We start from the raw sequence: 24,023 nt of genomic DNA, 5'->3' as shown, positions 1-24,023 counted from the left end.
GAGGCAGCGACGGCAGACATCTGGTAAACCGAACTGCGTCACTGAAACACCGCGTCACCGGAAATTCCGGCTTCTTCTGGTTCCACCAGGGTGGTGAATATAAAACAGAACAGAAATGCAGTGGGGGAAGAAAAAAAAATCCCATCGGCACTGCAGTAACACTGCCTGTGAAATGAACTCTGCTTACAGAGCCTGCGGGTCTTTTAAGCCAAAGCGATGGAACCAATAGCATCGCTGTGTTGATGTGTCGGCGAAGTACAGGTATTGTGTCAAACGGGAAGGGTGTGGCTTATTGTATGTCTGCAGAGAGCAAGCTAGAGGGAGGGAGGGAGGCAGAGAACAAAGTTATGAAGCGACTCAGTGATTTTCATGGTAAAAGAGAATTCGTATCTGATGACCTAGTTCTTTCTTTGCTTTGGGAAGCCCCAAGAGACAAGCAGTAACATACGCATTAAAATGCAATCAGACCCAAAGGAAAACACGAACATTAACAAGGAAAAAAAAAAAAAAAGAAAAACCTAAGAGAAACGATACAACTATTAAGTTAACAAAAAAAGTGCAAATGCCCATATCTGTAAATCTGATGTAGCAACAATGAGGAGACGGAAAGGCACATTCGAAATGCCAAAATGAGCATTAAAAAAAAAAAAAATCCTTATAGAATAGATTTGTGCTTGCCAACAAGGCCAGGAGTTGGGGAGGGATGGGGTGGGAGTCTGGGATTGAAAGGGAAGGGAAAGTCGCTCAGTCCTGTCCGACTCTTTGCGACCCCATGGACTATACAGTCCATGGAATTCTCCAGACCAGAACACTGGAGTGTGTAGTTTTTCCCTTCTCCAGGGGGTCTTCCCAAACCAGGAATCGAACCAGGGTTGACTGCGTTGCAGGTGGATTCTTTACCAGCTGAGCCAGCAGGGAAGCCCATGAAAACTGGAGTAGATAGCCTATCCCTTCTCCAGGAGATCTTCCCCACTCAGGAATCAAACCAGGGTCTCCTGCATTGCAGGCAGCTTCTTGACCAACTGAGCTATCGGGGACGCCTGGAGTTTTGGATTAGCAGATGTCAATTCGTACGCACAGGATGCCTGAAAAAAGGTCCTACTGTACAGCACAGGGAACGATATTCAACATCTTGTAACAACCTTTAAGGGAAAACAATCTGAAAAAGAACACGCACATACACACATATAAAGGGAAACACTTTGCTGTACCGCTGAACCTAACACAATGTTGTAAAATAACTACTCTTCAATTTTTTAAAAAATGGGGAACTGAAAGAAAAATTCAAAAAAGAAATACACATGAGTATCTGCTAAACTTATTTTCAAATTTTCTATTACAAGGTTAAACTATTTTTTTAATCACTGAAATGGGCATATATGAGCAAACATCTTCAAAAACCACTGGATGTGAAAATAAACAAAATACAATTGAAATCCCCAAGTGTGTCTTATAGAGGCAAACTGAGCTTAAGAGAGACACGGAATTATGAGGAAATGGATCCCAGTGAACAGTATTGAAATTTCCCCGGAGAAATACAGATCTTTTTTGAGAAATGACAACCAGAGTGTTTTCCTTGATTGCTTCAACAAACGAGCTTCAGCTACACCTGTTCTGGAAGGAAATATTCAGGTGTGGAAAATTATTCCCATGGCTGATTCTGTGCATGTATGTGCTTGTTAGGCAGGTACTAATTTCTGTTAATATATTGGGGCTTCCTTGACGCCTCAGTGGTATAGAATCCACCTGCCATCTAGGAGACTCAGGTTCAGTCCCTTGGTCGGGACCATCCCCTGGTGAAGAGAATGGCAGCCCACTCCACTATTCTTGCCTGAGAAATCCCATGGACGGAGGAGCCTGGTGGGCTACAGTCCATAGGGTCCCAAAGAGTTGGACAGGACTGAAATGACTTAGCATGCACTTTTAAATAAATGTGCAGAATAAAAGGGCATAATGTCAAATTTTCAATGATTTTATGAGGTTTTGAAAAATGACCTAGTTAGTGCTAGTTTGAGGAATATGGGCTTCCCAGGTAGTTTCACTAGTAAAAATTCACCTGCAATGCAGGAGATCCTGGTTTGATTTCTGGGTCAGAAAGTTCCCCTGGAGAAGGGATAGGCTACCCACTCCAGTATTCTTGGGATTCCCTGGTGGCTTAGATGGTAAAGAATCTGCCTGCAATTGGGAGACCCAGGTTCGATCCCTGGGTCGGGAAGATCCCCTGGAGGAGGGCATGGCAACCCACTCCAGTATTCTTGGCTTGGAAATGCCATGGACAGAGAAGCTTGGTGGGCTATAGCCCGTGGGATCCCAAAGGAGTCGGACATGAGTTATCGACTAAACAACAACAACAACAATTTCCACATTTCACTGATAAGAAAGGACAGAAGGAGGCAAAGAGAAAGAAAGAAGAGAGAGACAAAGAGAAAGACAGAAAGAAGAAAAGAGAAAGGGAGAAAGAAAGAAAAAAAAGAAAGACAATAATTTGGGTTTTCCTATTTTGAGGCTGCAAGTTCTCAACTTTAAATTGCATGGGCCTTGGAAGCAAAAGCTGGTCAATGGACAGATAAGACAGTGTCTGTGGATGTGTGTGTGTGTGTGTTTGTGAGAGAGAGAGAGAGAGGAGGTGTAGATGAAACCCCGAAGTGATTAGGAAAGATGACAGTGGAAATTCTTTATCTGAGCCAGAAGCAGGATCCCCAGATGCCATTTTCCAAGAGCAAACCTCCTCCCTTGTTCTTCTGTTGGTCCCTGGTGTCTTCGCCCTGGGAGGCGGTCCTCATCAGAGGACAGAAAGATCCCAGTGGCTCAGGTCTTGTCCTCAGATTGGCCCCAGGCCACCCACGCCAACAGATGGATTAGAACAGGGTCATGGACTAGCAGAAAAACACAGTCCATCACTGAGACACCGTGCCAACTCTCTGTCTGCTCCCTGGGGGCCAGTGTCTAGGTCAACAGCTCTCACGTTCATTTCCGCTGCAGATTACTTGCTTGTTACAGAAACACGTTCACAAACCTACGATCCGTCTCACACATCTGCCACGATTTGAGCTTGAGCCTTGTGGCATGCCCAGACAGGGTTGGAAGAGCAGTGTGGACCGTGAGCCGTGTAGACCATGTGGCTCGGGAATCACACTGCTTTCCTAGCCTCACAGAGCCTGGTAATCACAGCTCTTAAAACTCCTGTTTTTCACCAGTCCAGCTCCCTCAACGTTTCTGCCAACAGCTCGTTGTCCAAGTGGATGCTCTCTGAATTTATAACATATTCCATCAGCCTGGAGTTATCCAGAGTGGTCCCTGTTTTGGAGACCTGCATGGGGACTTCCTGGTGGTCCAGTGGTTAAGAATCTGCCTGCCACTGCAGGGGATGCAGGTTCAATCCCCAGTCAGGGAACAAAGATCCAACATGCCTTGGACAAACTAAGGCCACCACAACTAGAGAATCCATGTACCGCAACGAAACATCCCACATAACACAAGGAAGAAGCAGAGAGAGTCAGCTAAGACTCAATGCAGCCAAAAATAAACGTTAAAAAAAAAAAGGAGACCTGCATGAATCACTGTCATTACTTCAAACTCTTGCCATCACCCAGGTCATGCTAGGTCTGTACTTCTCAATGTGTCTGTTAGTCACTAAGTCGTGTCTGACTATTTGGGACCCCATGCACTGTAGCCCACCAGGCTCCTCCATCCATGGAATTCTCCAAGTAAGAAGACTGGAGTGGGTTGCCATGCCCTCCTCCAGGGGATCTTCCCGACCCAGGGATCACACCTGGGTCTCCCGCATTGCAGGCAGATTCTTTACCATCTGAGCCACCAGGTTTGTGCTTCCCTGGATGAAATTCATCCACATTTGTAATGACAGACATGCTCATCTCCACAACCCTCCTCAAATATTCTCTCAACCCCAAGTGCCTTTATCGGTTAACTTTCTTCACATATGGATGTGTAACATGTGGGCATTTGGAGCTTTCTCTTGGATCTGATGACCAAGTAAACCCACAGTCTAAGTGTGGTGTTCCAGGAAGGGGTAAAAAACATTGGTATCATGGCATGGAGGTAAAATTCCTTTCTGGGTGGGGAAGATCTCCTGGGGAAGGGAATGGCAACCCACTCCAGTGTTCTTGCCTGGAGAATCCCATGAACAGAGGAGCCTGATGGGCTACAGTCCATAGCGTCACAATAATAATGCATCAATTGTTAGTGGCTCATTACTTGTGACCAAAGTGTCATGCCAATAGACAGAGGTAATAATAAGAAAAAGTGGGCTTGAAGTCTATGAGACCTTGCTGAACAATCTTCATGATAATTCTGTTAAGTCTAATACTGTTTCAAAATAAAAGTCTATTTAACAAGAAAACAAAACCCACAATATATACTATCAGAAGGAACTAACCATTTTCATGCATTATATGATCGGAGAAAGTTACACTAAAGATATGCATTGCTTCCTTACATTTAAGCTGAAACCAGTCTTAGGAATTATGAGACTAAATCAATAAATGCTTTTTATTAGATGCCATCTTGATTAATTAATTTAGAGAGATAATGGCATTGAAGTAATTAGGATCCTGAGCTAAAATATACCCTTATCCCTCAGAGGGCAGACAGAATGAAAACCACAGTCATAGAAAACTAACCAAACTGATCACATGGACCACACCCTTGTCTAACTCAAGGAGACTATGAGCCATGCCGTGTAGGGCCACCCAAGATGCACAGGTCGTGGTGAAGAGTTCTGACAAAAAGTGGTCCACTGGAGAAGGCAATGGCAAACCACTTCAGTATTCTTTCCTTGAGAAGCCCATGAGCAGTATGAAAAGGCAAAAACATATCACGTTGAAAGATGAACTCCCCAGGTCGGTAGGTGGCCAATATGCTATGAGATGGTTGGATGGCATCACTGACTCAATCACATGAGTTTGCGCAAGCTCTGGGAGTTGGTGATGGACAGGGAGGCCTGGCGCGCTGCAGTCCAGGGGGTCGCAAAGAGTCAGACACGACTGAGCCACTGAACTGAACTGAACTGAGCTAAATTATACTCTGTGTGACACCAGCTATCAACTCACAACCAAGGATTCAAAGGATACAAATTTGCATGCATGCTTAGTTGCCCAGCCATGTCTGACTCTTTGAGATCCCATGGACCATAGCCTGCCAGGTTCCTCTGTCCATGGGATTCTCCAGGCAAGAATACTGGAGTGGGTTGTCAATTCCTCCTTGAAGGGATCTTCCTGACCCAGGGATCGAACCCACGTCTCCTGTGTCTCTTGCCTTGCAAGTGGAGTCCTTACCCTCTGAGCCATCGGGGAAGCCCCAATTTACACATACACAAAGTAGTAAGCTTTTACACCATCAGACTAAAAATAGACGGCTAGCTGCATCAGACCCTGACAAAATGTTAAGAGAGATAAAGGAGATAGTACTGACTTAAAGTAAAAAATAAAAAAAAAATTAACCAAGTGCTGTCTCTCAGAGATAAGAACTCAGGAGACCACCGATGTGAGCAAGAAGAAAACATAGAAGGAAATTTACCTGGTGAATGACTGGTTTCTATTTATTCCTTGAGAGAGTGGATGCTGGATTTCAGTGTAGCAAATTCCTTCTACTAAGTTTCTTCAAAATGCAGTTTCTGGTGGCTCGAAAGTCATCATTTTCAGCAAACGTTCTCAGGAACATGAGCAGGTCTCATGGATCGTGGACAGTATCTTTCAAGACTACTCATGTAAAAGAGAAGGAAAGAATGAGGGAGAACATGATGGATTGATACAGATTTATATTTTAATTTAGCGATTTTAGTAACTATCTTTTATTGTATATTTAAAAAAATATTTTAGTTTATAAAATAACTTTGCTCAGTCATGTCCAACTCTTTGCAACCCCATGGAGTGTAGCCCACCAGGTTCCCCTGTCCATGGGATTCTCCAGGCAAGATCACTGGAGTGGGTTGCCATTTCCTTCTCCAAAGCATGAAAGTAAAAAGTAAAAGTGAAGTCGCTCAGTCGTGTCCGACTGTTAGCGACCCCATGGACTGCAGCCTACCAGGCTCCTCCATCTGTGGGATTTCCCAGGCAAGAGAATAAGTTACATAGTTTGATACAAATGTTTTAAAAACATTTCTTGAAAATAGTCTTCATTTTAAGTAATATTATAATAGTTGGTAGTATTGGGAGTAACAAGAGATTCTTTCTATAATCAACTCTGATTTAACTGGAAGGCAATTCTTAGATAAACATTGATATCCTCTCTTAGAGTATGTTTTGTTTGTTTGTTTGTTTTTATATTCTTGTTTTTTTTTTTTTTCCCCATTAGCTTAACTTATTACTTCTTTATTGGCCATGCCACACAGCTTGTGAGATCTTAGTTCCCTGACTAGGGACTGAACCTTTGCAGTGGAAGTGTGGAGTCTTAACCACTGGACTACCAGGGAAGTTTCATTTCTCAGAACATTTTTTAATCATTGCTTTTTTTCCCCCTAATTTTTGTCTCTTTCCTTATTCCCAAGGAGACAGATTTTTGCATAATGGAAAGGTAGTTAAAGCCCATCTAAAAGACTTGACCAGATGAATAAGTGAAGACTATGTTTCTAGGAAAAATAAATGAGTAGGCAGTGAAGAAAGTTCTACAGAACAGAATTTTCATTCCATTTCAAGTAACGCTGATGACCCTCCAGGAAGACGCCCATGAGTCTACTGAGTCTATACCGAGTCTTTGCTCCTGAGGCGGTTTGTTGATTTTTAGAAGACAAACACTTATTTGAGATGCATGAAAATGGCCATTGATTTCTGATAGTTGTTTCCACTTCTGTGTGTGTGAAAAGTGATACTGTCCCTTGAAAACCCAGTCCAGGGAGCACACAAATTAAGTTAGTTCTGAAATATGAAGTTAGACCCTAGAAACCAATAACCAGAGTATCGACAGTCCTAGCGGTCTGCCTCATAGAGATTTAATGAATGCCTTCAAGGGTCCACTTAATAAGATTTTATTGAGTTTAAGGGGGAGAAAGAAAGATAGCCAGCATTTTTCACTCTGCATTGAGCTGACAGACACAGAAATAATAAAACATAAGATATGATAATGAGAGGGTAATAGGCAGGAAGGCCAGGGGTCTCCAAATGGAGGAAATAGGCTGCAAGTGTCAGACATTTTTATCTCTCTTAAGCAGCGGGAGGAAACAAACTAGTGATTTTTTTTCCTTCTCTATACAAATTTAAAAGGAGGTTTCTCTTAAAAAATACTGTGTTGCCATAATGACACCTGGTTTCACCTGAAGTTAACTATTCTCAAACCTTGAGTTAACCAATTCATTTTTCTTATGGAAATGTTTGTCTTAAGCTATGCTAATGTACTATGCATTTACCCCAGGCTCTGTCTTCAAGTAGGTTCCGCCTAATGACTCAGAACCTACTTGACAAACCAGTATGTTATACTCATTGTTTCCCTAATCTATGTAAACAGAACTATTTGTATGGTAATCTGCCCTTCTACAAGATTCAAGTCAATCGTTTTATGGCCCGGGATGAATCCTCTGGTGCCAAAATTATCCCAAAATACATCTTATGGATGAAGGGCCTGGTGCCATTCTGAGTTTTAAGACATTCCTTTCTTTCATTAACAGACTGCTAGTGACTCTATATCATCCCGCTGAAGATTAGCAAGGGGGTACTCTTTCGGCCCCCTTCTGATGCCTATGTCAGAAGCTTTCTCTATCGCCTTTATACTTTAATAAAACTTTATTACACAGAAGCTCTGAGCAATCAAGCCTCGTCTCTGGCCCCGGATTGAATTCTTCTCCTCCGGAGGCCGGGAATCCCGGTGTCTTTTCGTGGGTCAACAACAACCTTTCAGTAATGCCAGCACATTTAAGTTAGCGTGCACAAGAAGGTCATCTTTTGAACCTTTTTTTTTTTTTCTGGATTCAGATGAACTCTCTAGATACGGAAGATGCATATTTCCAAACTGATTGTGGAGGGGAAAGAAAAATCAAATGTATCCTCTCTCGGATAAAGGAAATCTCATTGCGATTTCAATTGTGCTCACATGTGTTTTATAAATGGTCGTAATTCTTAAAGCATCGCTAGAGAGCGGAGTTTGAAAAATGCATTATAAAGTATATTCCCTTTAGAAAAGATGTCACAATATTGCAAATTATGAGTGATTTGCCTTTTAGAAACTTTTGGAAATCTGCTCTCCTTCTACATTTTAGAAGCATACTTTATAGTGGAACTGTCTCTTCAGTGATGAAAATATCCTATGTCTGAGCTGTACCCTATGCTAACCACCAGCCAGGGCTAGTTACAAGTTATAAACTTGCACATATTTAGAGACACTAGTTTCAAAGAATGAGTTCCATACATGAAATTCCACATATTTCATAACCAGGTGCAAATTCAACCCTTAAAAACATCCTTTAAAAGCATCTCCATGCATTTCAATGTACACGGCAAGAATTATATATACAGATTGGATTATTTCCAAAATTAAGTGAACTTATGGGAATTTTGCTTTCTTTGGTCATAAATCTAAGGGTTTTGTATCTGATTTCAAGTACAGAATGTTTAGACGAAATATGTTCTTTTTTAAAAAAGATTTTTTTTTATGTAGACCATTTTAAAATTCTTTCTTGAAATAGTTACAATACTGCTTTTGATTTAAACTTTGTTTTTTTTTTGACCTGGAGGCATGTGGGATCTTAGTTCCCTGACCTGGGATCGAACCCACACCCCCTGCAGTGGAAGACAAAGTCTTCACCACTGGACCGCCAGGAAGTCCCCAGAGTATGTTCTTTCCTTATAAAATACCAGAAGAAAAACTTTAAGGTCCCAGTGATAGAATGTCATTTCTCTTTGATGCCAGACGCAAAACCACAATGTTGTCTGAGACTAAAGAAACATTATTGCTATTACTGTCATTATTATGATCCTTGTGCTTTTTAAAATTTTCTTCTAAAGAAAAAAGTAAGTGCATGTAAAAATCAGTGTTTAGTCTCAATGCAGCTACTGCGGGTTCTCTCAGCACGTTTCTTTTTTTTTTTTTCTGTCTTATTGAGAAATAAATGATATGTGTGTGTGTATCTCCCTGTAAGTTTAAGGCATACACCATGATGGTGTGATGCACAAATACTGTCAAACAATAACCATGGTAGGCTCCACTAAGACAGCTAATGTAACAAGCACATCGTTTTTAATATAGACACACACCCTGCTTGAAGCTAGGACAGGGTGAGAAAACCGTTTTTTAAAAGGTCAAAATAATAATTATTTTAGGCTTCGCAGACCTACAGGTTCTGTTGGAAGGACCCAGTTCTGCTCCTTTAGGTCTCATGAAGCCACAGAAGCGAATCGGGGTTATTTTCCAATAACGGTTATTTTATAAATTAGATGTCAGGCTCGACTTGGTTGACGGCCATGGTTCACCAACACCTGGCAAAGAGTGACAAATCCAGGCAATTCAGGGCTTCTGTTTCATTTTTTCATGGTCAATTTGGAATGCCGATCTCTTATTTTAAGGCTGTGTACATAAGCATGCCCTCTTTCTTTTTAAAAATGTTTTACATTTATTAATTCTGCTGCACGGGGTCTTAGCTGTGGCGGGTGGGATTTAGTTCCCTGACCAGGGATTGAATTCAGGTCCCCTGCATTGGCAGCACAGAGTCTCAGCCACTGGACCGCCAGGAAGCTTCTCCTCTTTCTCAATAGTAACCGTTTCCCCCCAAACTCAAGCATGGAAGCAGTCAGCTGTCCTGCTGGTCTTGATGGACAAGCTGACCTTGCTTGCAACAAAGTCTTTAGATGTCAGCCAAACTAGGAGACATCAAAGTCATTTTCAAACACTTCAGGGACAATTTTCCAATGTTCAAGGATACTGCAATTTTTTTTCTTAATTGCTCAGTTGTGTCTGACTCTTTGTGACCGCATGGACTGTAGCCCACCAGGCTCCTCTGTGCATGGGATTCTCCAGGCAGGAATGCTGGAGTGGGTTGCCATTTCCTCCTCCAGGGGGATCTTCCCCACCCAGGGATCGAACCCAGGTCTTCTGCATTGCAGGCAGATTCTTCACCAACTGAGCCACCAGGGAAGCCCATATTGCAATTAATGTAGTTACAATTATCTGAGAATCTTTCAAGTGGATTTTGAATGGGAGTAACTGCCTTTAAGGGGCTTCCCAGGTAGCTCACTGGTAAAAAAAATCTGCCTGACAATGCAGATTCCTGGGTTGGGAAGATTCCCTGGAGAAGGACAGAATACTATATGCTTTGTACAACTATATATCTATATATAATACTATATTTTTATATGTTAGGATAATGTACTATTTAAACCCAAATTTATATATATTGAATATATATGTATATTCAATACACATGTAAAAGGGACATTACATTATTTAATCAAAGAATTATATCTAAATAACACACAGGTACACATATACATATATGTAGGCATGGTGTATTATTTAAATCAGAGTTCATATATAGAACATATATACACACATATACATGTTCTTGGTTAGTCGATCTTCCCAACCCGGGGATTGAATCCATGTCTCCTGAGTTGGCAGGTAGGTTCTTTACCATCTGAGTCACCAGGGAAATCCTTATAATAGGGACTTATTTATTTAAATCAAAATTATTGTTTTTATTATCCTATTATTCAGGATAGGGAACACATGTAAATCCATGGCTGATTTATGTCAATGTATGGCAAAAACCACTACAATATTGTAAAGTAGTTAGCCTCCAACTAATAAAAATAAATGGGAAAAAAAGCGCAAGCATCCTATTATTATTATTTCATTATTAATTATCTTAAATTATTTTATTTATAATCAATCATATTAGTAAATAATTACCTATAGTAATTAATTATATCAGTACTTATTTATAGTAATAATATTAATTAATAATTAATTTATTATTAATTATCATGCTATTTAAAAGTAAAATTTATGTAACATATCTACATGTACATGCACATGCATACATATAGAAAAAATAGTTTATTATTTAAACCAGAATTTCTATAAATAACATACATATATACATATGTGCCTATGTATATATACACATATATATATTAAGAGTTAACAAATGTCAGACCTTCATTCAATAAATATTCATGGAGAATCAGTTTGAAGTAGCCTCTGAATTTAACGATGATCCTTTGTATTTTTTTTAGATACTCATTTATTTGGCTGCACCAGGTCTTAGGATGTAGGCATGCAGGATATAATTCCCTGCCTAAGGATTGAGCCCAGGACGCCTGCATTGGGAGTGTGGGGTCAAAGCGACTAGACCACCGCTGACGTTCCCCAGTCCTCCATTCTTACACATCCATTAAAATTAGTGAGACTTCCTTCTGTTTCATCATAAAGCTTTTTCCTCCACAATAACCGTATTTATGGCCACTAGATCCATCATTTTGAAATGAAATAAAAACAGATCATTTTGGAGAATATTCCAAAGAACGGAGACATGACCCTGTTAACCTCGGAGACTGTGCTGGAGGGGGGTTGGGTATGAAGGGTTTTGAGCGGCTGTGAAAACCCAAGCTATGTGGACGATGGCTTTAATTCTCCAGAGGGGTTTGCGACGGCAGCCTCTGGCTACAGGAGGGTTGGACCAGGTATGACTGGCTTCTGGAGGGTGCTCCAGCAGAGAGTGATGGAGTCACAAAGCCAGCCGCTGGTGAAACCTCATGCCCAAGGAGAGCTCACGGAGACATCAATGAGCTGCGTTTTCAGAGGTAATTCCCATCGCTGTGTTCCCCTTACTTTGACCCTCCCATTTCCCCTCTGTGCATAAGCGTGACTGTAGCTTCCTACTCTCTTGTTCCAGACAAACCGAATTCCCTCAAAGTGAGCATCAGCCTTTTGTAGGTTCTCCCTTATCATCAATGGGACCATCGAGCTTCTAACCTGGAGAGGCCTCTCAGTGGAGACCTGAAAAACATCACATCTAAACAAGGATGGACATCATGAGTTTGAGTAAGCTCCGGGAGTTGGTGATGGACAGGGAGGCCTGGTGTGCTGCGGTCCACAGGGTCGCAAAGAGTCGGACATGACTGAGCGGCTGAACTGAACTGAACTGAAACAAGAATGGGGCTTTCCTGGCAGTCCTGTGGTTGAGACTTCATGCTCCAGGGCAGGGCACACGGGTTCCATCTCTGGTCCAGCAGGAACACACATGCCAAGGAGCAATTGAGCCCCCTCGACACAAGTACTGAAGCCCGCTCGCCCTAGAATTCACTGTCCCCAACAAGAGAAGCCCCCCAATGAGACGCCCACAGGCCACTATTCAAGAGTAGCCCTGGTTTGCTACAGCTAGAAAAAGCCCGCAGACACCAACAAAGACCCAGCACAGCCAGAAATGAATGAATAAATAAAATCCCTTGCAAACAACAACATGGAGACTTCCCTGGCAGTCCAGGGGTTGAAGACTTCTCCTTTCAATGCAAGAGGTACAGGTTTGATCTCTGCGGGGAGCTAAGATTCCACTTGTCTTGTGGCCAAAAACCCCAAGACATAAAATAGAGGCGATATTGTAACACACGCAATAAAGACTTTTAAAATGGTTCACATAAAAAAAAAAACTTTACAAAAATCTTTACTAAAGAATAAACAATAATATTTAGAAAGCTTTTATTTCCGGTTACATTGATGCTATCTCCATTCGCTATTTTTAATTATTAGTCCATTTTTTTGTATCTTACTGATTTTTTTTTTTATTGCCATTGCTTCCGTATTTTCAACATGATTTGCCAATGAGATTAGCTTCTGGGTTTGACATAAAATGTCTGGAAACTTACACAGGTTTGCATGAATTGGGAAGACAGTGTGCCAGCTTATTTGAAATATGGACCAAATAAAGACTTTATGAAAAGGTCTATATCTCTCTCTTAGCTCTATTGACTCGGAATATGATTCTGGTCTCATCAGGCTAGAGAAAATGACAAAAAAAAAAAAAAAATTCTTCATAAATGCAGCTTATTGGGAGAACGTTATAATCTAAAATCAAGCTCAACATCTTTATCATTGAAGGTGGTGTCACTGGGCTTGGTGGCAAGTGTCCCCAGGAGACAGCCTCAGAGGCTGCGTGGGAAGACAATCTGTCCTAATTTGTGCAGTGCTATAATAAATTATTAGAAATCTCTTCTGAAATTTAAAGGGAAGAAGCTAAGTGAGACATCGCAGGTGTAGCAAAGACATGAAAATGATGTTACAGCGTATCCGTGAATGGGTATTGAGCCACGGTGGAAAGATATTAAGGATGTTTGCATATGCAACATTAAATTTTTACAGATAGACACAGTGAATCAGAAAAATATGTACATTCAGTAACGTCATGGCAAATATCGGCCTATGCATCAGTTTCAAAAGTCCACGGAAACCTTGACTTTTATCCATTAGGACGTGTCTCCTCGGATGATCTATGGCATTTCCACAACAACCAAGCACAGAGAAAAGTTGTTGGGGATGAATGAGATTCTTGACAGTGTGCCCACGGAGGACTAAAGCCCACACATCTTGGGCCTTCCCTGGTGGTCCAGTGATTAAGACTTCACCTTCCAATGCGAAGGGTGTGGGTTGGACCCCTGGTCAGGGAGTTAAGATCCCTCACAGCTCGTGGCCAGAAACCCAAAATGTAAAACAGAAGTAGTATTGTCACATTCAAGAAAGATTTTAAAAATGGTGCACATCAAACTTTAAATAGAACCCACAGAGCTCTGTAGCCCGGATCCAAGGGATGCCTCCCACTGTCTGTCTTGCCAGTGCAGGGGGAAAAAAAAAACAGATACGGGAAAAGAAAAAAAAAAAAAAACAAAACAGCTAGCCAGACACGAAATCAGGGAAGGGAGATGCAAGGCAGAGGTTCGACCATGAAACCCAGAGATGAAAGAAGGAGAAGGGGACGACAGAGGATGAGACGGTTGGATGGCATCACTGACTCAATGGATGTGAGTGTGGGCAGGGGCTCACGTTCTGGGTTCTACTCCTGGTCGGGGAACTAGATCCCCTGTGTCTCAGGGCAGAGCCAAAATTTATTTTTTAAAAAGAGGTAAGCATTAAAAAAAATAAAAATAAAAACCACTGTGTTGGATTCCTGTGGCTGCTGAAACAATCTATCACAAACAGTGTAGCTATCAACCACAGGCATCTATTCTCTCATGGTCCTGGAGCTGAAGTCTGAAACCTGGGTGTCCCTAGGGCTGTGTCCTTTCTCGGAATATCCAAGGAATCCCTCTGCCCCTGCCACCCAGCAGCCTCTGACATTCCTTGACTTGTCACTTCCTCACTCCCATCTCTGCCTCCATCATCACATGAGTTTCCTCGAGTGTCTCTCTTTCTACCTGGAAGTCTCCTCTCTGGGCATGTGCTTAGTTGCTCAGTCATGTCCGACTCTTGGCGACCCCATGGACTTTAGCCCCGCCAGGCTCCTCTGTCCATAGCGTTTCTCCAGGTAAGAATACTGGAATGGGTTGCCATTTCCTTCTCCAGGGGATCTTTCAGAGCCAGGGATTGAACCTGCATCCCCTGGATTAGCAGGCAGCTTCTTTAATAGTACACCACCTGGAAAGGCTCCCTGTGCATGTATATTTCTATATTTCTTCTCTTCTTATAAAGACAGCAGTCATATTCATGAGGAGCCCACTCTATGCTCACGTGACATCTTAACTTACATCTGCAAGCACTGTTTCCAAAGAAGATCACAGTCATAGGAAAGAACTAAAAATAGAGCTACCATATGACCCAGCAATACTACTCCTGAGCATATATCCGGCGAAAACTATAATTCGAAAGGATACACACATCTCAATGTTCACAGCAGTGTTACAATAGCCAGGACATAGAAGCAATCAAATTGTCAATCAAGAGAGGAATGGTGAATAAAGAAGATGTGGTACATATAGACAATGGAATATTATTCAGCCATGAAAAAGGAACAAAATAATGCCACTTGCTGCAACATGGATGGACCTAGAAACTATCATACAAAGTGTAGTAAGTCAGAGAGAGATAAATATCATATGCTATCACTTATACATGGAATCTTAAAAAAGCAGTACTAAAAAAAAAAAGCCTTATATACGAAGTAGAAACAGAGTCACAGACACAGAAAACAAATATGGTTACGAGGTGGGAAAGCAAAGACAGTTCAGTCACTCAGTCACGTCCCCCTCTTCATGACCCCAAGGACTGCAGCACACCAGGCTTCCCTGTCCTTCACCAGCTCAGACTCATGTCCACTGAGTCAGTGATGCTATCCAGCCATCTCATCCTCTGTCGCCCCCTTCTCCTCCCGCCTGCGATCTTTCCCACGGAGGAGATAAATGGAAAGGGTGGCGTTGACATGTAGACGTGACTACATGTACACAATTAACAAGGACCTCCAAGGGACCTCTACCCAATACTCTGCAATGATCTAAAACAAGAGTAGCTACATGTTTACTTATAACTGATTCCCAATATTATACATCACACACTAACAATATTGTAAATCAACAAAAACCCCAGTAGACATTTCTCCAGGAGATAGTGGAAGAAAGCGGAGCCTGGTGCGCTGTAGGTCACAGGGTCACAAAGAGTCGGAGTTGCCTTAGGGACTAAACAACCACCACCCAATCCAGAATTTGGGAAATCAGCAATAAATTGTGCTACATGAGCTACTGGGAGATCTTACGAAGAGCTCAAAGCAATTTAGAAAACTGTTTCCTTTCAAACCGTCGCTACTGGGGGAAAAAAACGTCAAACTGAAATTTACACTGCAATGTTTATTTCCTCTCGTCTAAATTTGACAGTCACATATTCCCTTGTAATTTGCCTATTTTCACAAGAGTATCAATCAAGTGGCAAACATTTGACGGTGTGTACATATGACTAAACAGACAGCATCAAAAAGGAGAGCAGTCACTCAACATTTCAAATTCAAAACATTGGGGGAAAAAAGAAGTCTTTAATGTTTAACATTTTCTGGAAATCAGTATGTAATTTTTCATAATTTCAATTTGTGGCATGTAAGACAGGGGGAGGTAGCCTCAAAAGAACCACCACCGCATACGGATTCCAACGAGGATGCATGCTGTGTCCCTGCAACGGAAGTTTTTGAAAATGTTGCTCCTGTGAAAGACATTTTCAAAACGTAGGAAATAGCACTTCCCTTCTGGTAGAGTGGATGGGAGTCCATCTGTCAATGCAGGAGACATGGGTTTGATCCCTGGTCCAGGAAGATCCCACGTGCCACAGAGCAACTAAGACCACGTGCCCAAACGACTGAAGCAGGAGTGCCTAGAGCCCATACTCAACAACAAGAGAAGCTATTGCGATGAGAAGTCTGCACATTACAACTAGAGAGTAGACCCTGCCCGCCGCCAACACAGAACACACAGGCTTGTCCCAGTGAAGTCCAATGAAGTCCCAGTGCAGCCAAAAATAGATAAATTACTCTTAAAAATTTTATTAAAAATGTTAATCAAAAAAGTCTATATAAGTGCTTTAATATCTACGGTTCATTTATGGAGAAGTGACCATCTCACACATTTGTATTCAAGACAGAAATAGGGAATTCTATAAGACACTTTCTCCATTTTCTTAAAAGATTTTTTTTGACGTGAACCATTTTGAAAACTCTTCTGTGAACTTTTTACAATATGTCTTGTGTTTTACATTCTATGGGTTTTTTTTTTTTTTTTTTGCCACTAGGTACGTGGATTCTTAGCTCACAGACCAAGGGTTGAACCCACACCTGCTGCTTTGGAAGGCGGTCTTAACCACGGGACCACCAGGGCTATCCCCCATTTCTCATTAACAAAAAAGAAATCTGATGCTTTCTAGTATCAGAATTTATTTCAGGCAGAAGTAGAACTGCTCTTTATAGGAAGGACTCTTTTATTTGAGCTTTCAAGTGAGGTGTAAAAATATGACTGAGTAATCCTACCTTTCATCTTTATAAAGCTGTGGAATTTACATAGTGCTTTCCAAGCATTTTCTCTTTTTATTCTTGCAGTGGAAAAAAAAAAACTGAGAGGAGGATAAGCGTTATTAACTCAATTTTATGGAGAAGAAAATGTAGCCGCAAGTCATCACAGGAGTTGCCCAATATCTACCATCTAGAAAGCAGGAAACAGCACTAGAACAAGTTCTCTTAAACATGTATTTTTTTCCTATTCATCTTTGGCTCCAAGAATGAAACAAATTCTTAGGTGTATCTCTCGTGTTGCACCTTATTTTTTGTTTTTTTTTTTTTTTGGCTGCACCTGGAAGCATGTGATCTTTTTTTAAAAAAAAATTATGTATTTATTTTAATTGGAGGCTAATTGCTTCACAATATTGTAGTGGTTTTTGCCAAACATCGACATGAATCAGCCACGGGTGTACATGTGTTCCCCATCCTGAACCCCTCTCCCACCTCCCTCCCCACCCCATCCCTCTGGGTTGTCCCCGTTCCCAGCTTCATGCATCGAACTTGGACCGGTGATCTATTTCACATATGGTAACGTACATGTTTCAATACCATCCTCCCACATCGTCCCACCCTCGTCTTCTCCCACTGAGTCCAAAAGTCTGTTCTTTACATCTGTGTCTCTTGCTGTCTTCCATATAGGGTCATCGTTACCGTCTTTCTACATTCCATATATATGCGTTAATATACTGTATTGGTGTTTATCTTCCTGACTTACTTCACCCTGTATAATAGGCTCCAGTTTCATCCACCTCCTTACAACTGACTCAAATGCGTTCCTTTTCATAGCTGAGTAGTATTCCATTGGGTGTATGTATCACAGCTTTCTTATCCATTCATCTGCTGATGGACGTCTAGGTTGCTTCCACATCCTGGCTATTGTAAACAGTGCTGCAGTGGACACTGGGGTACATGTGTGATCTTTAATGGTTCCCTGACCAGGGACCAAACTGTGATCCCTGCATTTAGATGGCCAAGTCTTAACTACTGGACCATCATCAAAGTCCCCTGTGTTGTGCTAACTTCTTGAGCAGAAGTGCTGGATTTAAACTCCCTAGATGTCACCTACTGCATAATGTTGGGGGAACGTTTCCACTGGTAAGAATTTCTACATTTCTGATGGCGCCCTGGAGCTGCTGGAATGGTACAGATGGACAGATTAGTTCCTGTTCAGTCGCCCAGTCTTGTCCAACTCTTTGTGACCCCACGGAGGGCAGCACGCCAGGCCTCTGTCCTTCACCATCTCCTGAAGTCCGCCCAAGTTCATGTTCATTGCATCGGTGATGCCATCCAGCCATCTCATCCTCTGACGCCCTCTTCTCCTTCAGCCCTCAATGGACTTTTCCAATGAGCCAACTGTTCGAATCAGCAGACTGGAGGGTCAGCAGCAGTCCTTCCAACAAGTTTTTAAGGTTGCTTTCCCTTAAGACTGACTGGTTGGACCTCTCTGCAGTCCAGCGGTCTCTTAGGAGTCTTCTCCAGCACGTCCGTTCCAAAGGCATCAATTCTTCGGACAAATCCGTACTGGTATATAAACATCGAATAAGCTTCACAGAATTAAACCGGGAGAGAGAAGTATATCCTGGTTTAAGGCTTTTCTCCCTGAAGATCATTGCAATATATCACATATGTATGACCATACACACACGTAGCATCTTCCCAGGGAGCAACACGGCAAATCTCAACCCCATGTGAAGCACAGAGTGAAGAGCATGGTGGAAGATTGCATCCAGTGATACACTTGGGTTGGATAAGACCAAACGTACAACTGTGGTTGACTTTAGAAGGAAGAGCATTTCCTCTATTACTTCCTTTTCTTTCTTTTTCATGCATCATTTTTTTTAAAGATTCTTTTCAAAAATTATGGACCATTTTTAAGCTCCTTACTGAATTTGTTACAATATGGTTTCTCTCTTATGCTTTGGCTTTTCTGGCCCGCCGGGCATGTCCGCCAGGCATCTTAGCTCCACAAACAGGGATCAAACACTCACTCCCTCCAATGGAAGGAGGAGTCTTAACCGGTGGACCACCAGTGAAGTCCCCATGAGCCATGCTTATGACAATTACTAAACCAGCGCCATTGGGTTTTCAGATAATTCTTGCGAAAGACCTATTTGCTGGTAATAAATACAGTATTCTTGACTATAAAACAGGGGGAGGGGGCAGCCTAAAATTCTAAATAATGATCTTTAGTATTCAACCTACTTATTCTTTTTCTTCTTTCCTTCCTCTCTCTGATCAACCAGCAAGATCTATTCAAGTTGATTTGGGGTTTGTTGTCAGGCACAATACAGGAATAGTTTCTAAAACACAAAAATGATAGAATAATAGTATCAACCGGGTTTCATTCCCTGTTTTAACATGCAGTCACATCACAGACAGATATCTTTTCCTATTGTTTTTTTTCTTTTTTTGACAGTCTCTTGACCATCTTCCTAGTTATTAGCACTTCCATGAGAAGAAAGGAAGAGGAACTGAAGCTATAACGTGTCAATCTGAGACACTGAGTCTTGTATTAGGCCCATCCGCACCTGGAAATGTTTAGATGATTCCTGCTCCCCTAGGATCGCTCAAAGCCACCGGCCCTACACAACCTGCGTCCCTACAAAACAGCAGAGAATTTTGGCACGTGTGAGCCGTGTCGTTATCTTCCTGTCTGACGGTTGCCATCACACACTTCACCCAAATATACGCTATGAGAGAGTTACATCAGGTGGGTTAGATCGCAGAATATTGGAAACTATGATGTGCTAATGGGAAAGTTACCTTAAGAATAATAAGACATCAGAGTGGGGGCAGAGTTACCTGGTGGTGCAGTGATAAAGGATCTGTCTGCCGATGCAGGAGACACAGTTTGCATCCCTGATTCAGAAAGAACCCACATGCCTCAGAACAAGTAAACCCAGATGCCACAACAACTGAAGCCCACGTACCCAAGTATCCTCAAGCCCATGGTCTGCAAGAAGAGAAGACACCAAAATGAGGCGCCTGTGAACCACGAGAGACTACCCCCACTCTACTTGAAAAAGCCTTCACAGGAAGGAAGACCCAGTACAGTCAAAAATAAATAAATAAGAATTTTTTAAAAAGAACATTAAGACACCAATTTACTTCACATAGGCTTCCTCTGTGGTTCAGCTGGATAAGAATCTGCCTGCAACACGGGAGACCTGGGTTCTGTCTCTGGGTTGGGAAGATCCCCTGGAGAAAGGAAAGGCTACCCACTCCAATATTCTTGGGTTTCCCTGGTGGGTCGGATGGTAAGGAATCTGCCTGCAATGCAGGAGACCTGGGTTTGATCCCTGGGTTGGGAAGATCCCCTGGAGAAGGGAAAGGCTACCCATTCCAGTATTCTGGCCTGGAGAATACCATGGACTGAGTCCACGGGGTCGCAAAGAGTTGGACATGACTGAGCAACTTTCACTTTCACATCACATGACTTTAAATCTGAATGTAAATAATCATGTGATCATTCACCTTTCTTTTAGCTAGCATGGACTGAACATTCCAAAGGAAACAATGAATATAAGCCAGGGTGAGTCGATTCTTGCCTTTGGATAACCTGTGTTAATTTGATAGCCATTTGATTCCCCAGAGTTAAATTGCTAAAGAATCCCACACATGTCAGAATTTATGGTCTGCCTAGAATTATCACAGCTTAAAACAGACATGTAATATACGTCAACTAACTGAACAGGGGCTTCTCTGGCGGCTCAGACGGTAAAGCTTCCACCTGCAATATTGAACAAGAGAGCCAAGAATACTCAATGGATAGTTTCTATGATAAATGGTGATGAAAAAAATAGATAACCATGGGAAAATCATGAAACTGGACCTCTATCTTATATCATCCACAAATATTAACTTGAAATAGATTAAAACGTAAAATGTACAGCCTGAAACCACAAAACTCCTAGAAGAAAACACGGTGTAAATACTCTTTTCTTAAAGGATTTTTTTGGTGTGAACCATTTTTGAAGTCTTTATTGTATTTCTTCCAATATTGCTTCTGTTTTTTGTTTTTGGTTCTTTGGACATGAGGCATGTGGGATTTTAGTTCTCCCATCTTAGTTCTCCAACCGGGGACTGAACTCACACCCCCTGCAATGGAAGATGAATTCTCAACCACTGGACCACCAGGGAAGCCCCAGAAATACTTCTTGACACTGGTCTTGACAATGATTTTTCTGGGTAAGACCTCAATGGCATAAGCAACAACAACAACAGAAACAAAAAAACCCACACAGACTAAACCAAAGAAAAAACCTTCTGCACAGCAAGAGAAATGATCGACAAAATGAAAAGGCAACATAAGGAATGAGACAAAATATTTGCAAATCATATATGTGGTTCAGTTCAGTTCAGTCGCTCAGTCATGCCTGACTCTTTGCCACCCCATGGACCGCAGCACACCAGGCCTTCCTGTCCATCACCATGTCCCGGAGCTTACCCAGACTCATGTCCATCCAGTGGGTGATGCCACCCAACCTTCTCATCCTCTGTCGTCCCCTTCTCCCACCTTCAATCCCTCCCAGCATCAGGGTCGTTTCCAGTGAGTCCATTCTTCTCATCAGGTGGTCAAAGGATTGGAGTTTCAGCTTCAGCCTCAGTCCTTTGAATGAATTTTCAGGACTGCTTTCCTTTAGCAAGGACTGGTTGGATCTCCTTGCAGTCCAAGGGACTCTCAAGAGTCTTCTCCAACACCACAGCTCAAAAGCATCTACTCTTCGTTGCTCAGCTTTCTTTATAGTCCAACTCTCTCATCCATACATGACCACTGGAAAAAAACTATAGCCGTGACTAGATGGACCTTTGTTGGCAAGAGATTAATATTCAAAATATACAAGAAACTCATATAACTCAGTAGCAAAAGAACCTACAAATAATCTGGTTTGAAAACAGGCAAAGGACCCGCTGAGGCAGTTTTTGAAAGAAGATGTGCCAGCAGCCAGCCGATCCATGAAGAGGTGCTGGAGATCTAGACGTCACTAACCATCAGTGAAATGCAAATGAAAACTATAGTGAGAAGGACTTCCCAGGTGGTCCACGGGTGAAGACCCCACACTCCCAATTCAGGGAGCCTGGGTTTGATTTCTGATCAGTGAACAAGAGGCCAAACGCTGCAGCTAAAGGCCCTGCATGCCACAGCTAACATCCAGTACAGCCAAATATATAAATTTAATAAAAAAATACACAATAGATGTAAAGCTGCACAATGGGAAATCACTTCCCGCCTGTTAGAACGGCCACCATCAAAGAGACAAGCGATAACAAATAGGGACAAGGATGCAGAGAAACAGGGACCCTTGTGTGTTGTTGGTCAGAATGTAAACTGGTGCAACCAGTATGGAAAAGATTATGGAGTGTGCTCAAAAAATAAAAACTAGACTTACCACATAATACAGCAATATCAGTCCTGGGTGCATAGCTAAAGCAAAAGGGGTGTGTGTGTAGATTTATACATGGCTTTCCTGCTGGCTCAGATGGTAAAGAATCTAAGGCAGGAGACGCAGCTTGGATCCCTGGGTTGGGAAGATCCCCTGGAGAAGGAAACGGCAACCCACTCGAGTATTCTTGCCTAGACAATTCCATGGACAGAGGTTACAGTCCATGGGGTCTCAAAGAGTCAGACACCGTTGAGTAACACTTACACACACACACACACACGCGTGCACACACACACACACATAATTATGAGCTTCTCAGGTGGCACAGTGATAAAGAATCTGCCTGCCAATGTAGGACATGCTGGTTGGATCCTTGGGTTGGGAAGTCCCCCCAGAGAAGGAAATGGCAACCCACTTCAGTATTCTTGCTTGGGAAATCCCATGGACAGACAAGCCTGGCAGGCTACAGTTCACGGGGTCGCAAAGAGTTGGACAAGACTGACCACACATACAAATAATGACAATAAAGAGGAGTAACTATATGGATCAAGGCCACCTCTAAGAATCTTTGCTGTTAAGAGTTGATGTACCAGTTCTCTTTTCAGTCAGTTTATTTTGCAAGTTTTTGCTAAATAACCAAGTAAGATGGTGCGAAAATTCTGAAAAGCACATAATTTTCTGAGGATGCCACCTCAATGACCAGGGTTAGTTAGGTTTCAAGACACCTAGTGCACTTTTATTGAAAATGATCTGCTTGGAGACATTTTCCATTCATGCTATTGTGAGTAATCACATTTCTTCAGGACAAAGTATTTTATGCCAACACTGTGGAAGAGCTGAAGGTGTCTATCATACTAAAACCCCAACTTTGCTGTTGTTGCTTCCTTGCCAAGTCATGTCCGACTCTTTCGAGACCCAAAGGACTGTACCCTGCCAGGCTCCTCTGTCCATGGGATTCTCCAGGCGACAATCCTGGAGTGGGTTGCCGTTTCTTTCTTCAGGGGATATTCCTGACCCAGGGAGCAAACCGCGTCTCCTACACTAGCAGGAACATTCTTTACCCCGGAGCCACTTTTAAGTGGCCAAATTTACAACTGAATCAACAACAACAAAAAAGCTATGTGGCAAAAAGTCGGACTAAAATACATGTTTTGGGTTCATGGAATGAACCACTTTAACTTCCGATTTGACAGTGAAAAAGCTTTATTGGAAACACTCTGGTGTTCTTATCATTGTGCCTATGCTTGGAAATTCCTAAGTCAAATAGTGAGTGACTCAAACTCAGCAGGAGAAAGAGAGAAGAAATAACAAGAGGAGCACTTTTCACTAAATAGGCTTCAGTTGATGGGAAAATTTTAAAACTTATTGTTTTCCACTAAACATCACTGACTCCTTCCCATTTTTTTTGGGAAAACAATACAGTGGCTAAACTCCCAAAGTATATTTTAAAGTCTTCTGGTGTGGCTGCTGGCAGAAATCCATGCTATTTTCTCATACTCATTTTGGATATATTTTGTGATACGGTCTATGCCTAGCGGGCATGAAATTTTAAATAGAAATATTTCCGAGCGCTGCAGCCAAGAGTGTTGGAATCATAAAGAATTACACTGAGTAACTGAGCTATATTATTCCAGAAACTAGTTCAGCCTGCTGAATGATACTGATGCTTAAGGGAAGTT

At 42.0% G+C, this 24,023-nt stretch overlaps 1 long non-coding RNA gene across 1 annotated transcript; it reads left to right on the top strand.

Moving 5' to 3' along the window:
- Window positions 1–129: 129 nt before the first annotated feature.
- Window positions 130–11,941, top strand: LOC122690155. Its single transcript, XR_006339991.1, has 3 exons — window positions 130–261; window positions 11,178–11,744; window positions 11,837–11,941. It is a non-coding gene; the product is annotated as an uncharacterized LOC122690155 (long non-coding RNA).
- The last annotated feature ends 12,082 nt before the right edge of the window (window positions 11,942–24,023 follow it).

Source organism: Cervus elaphus, chromosome X (genome assembly GCF_910594005.1).
Source record: "Cervus elaphus chromosome X, mCerEla1.1, whole genome shotgun sequence".
NCBI lineage: Eukaryota > Metazoa > Chordata > Mammalia > Artiodactyla > Cervidae > Cervus > Cervus elaphus.
The sequence above is the reverse complement of the archived record's forward strand: the minus strand, read 5'-3'. Positions and strand labels throughout refer to the sequence as shown.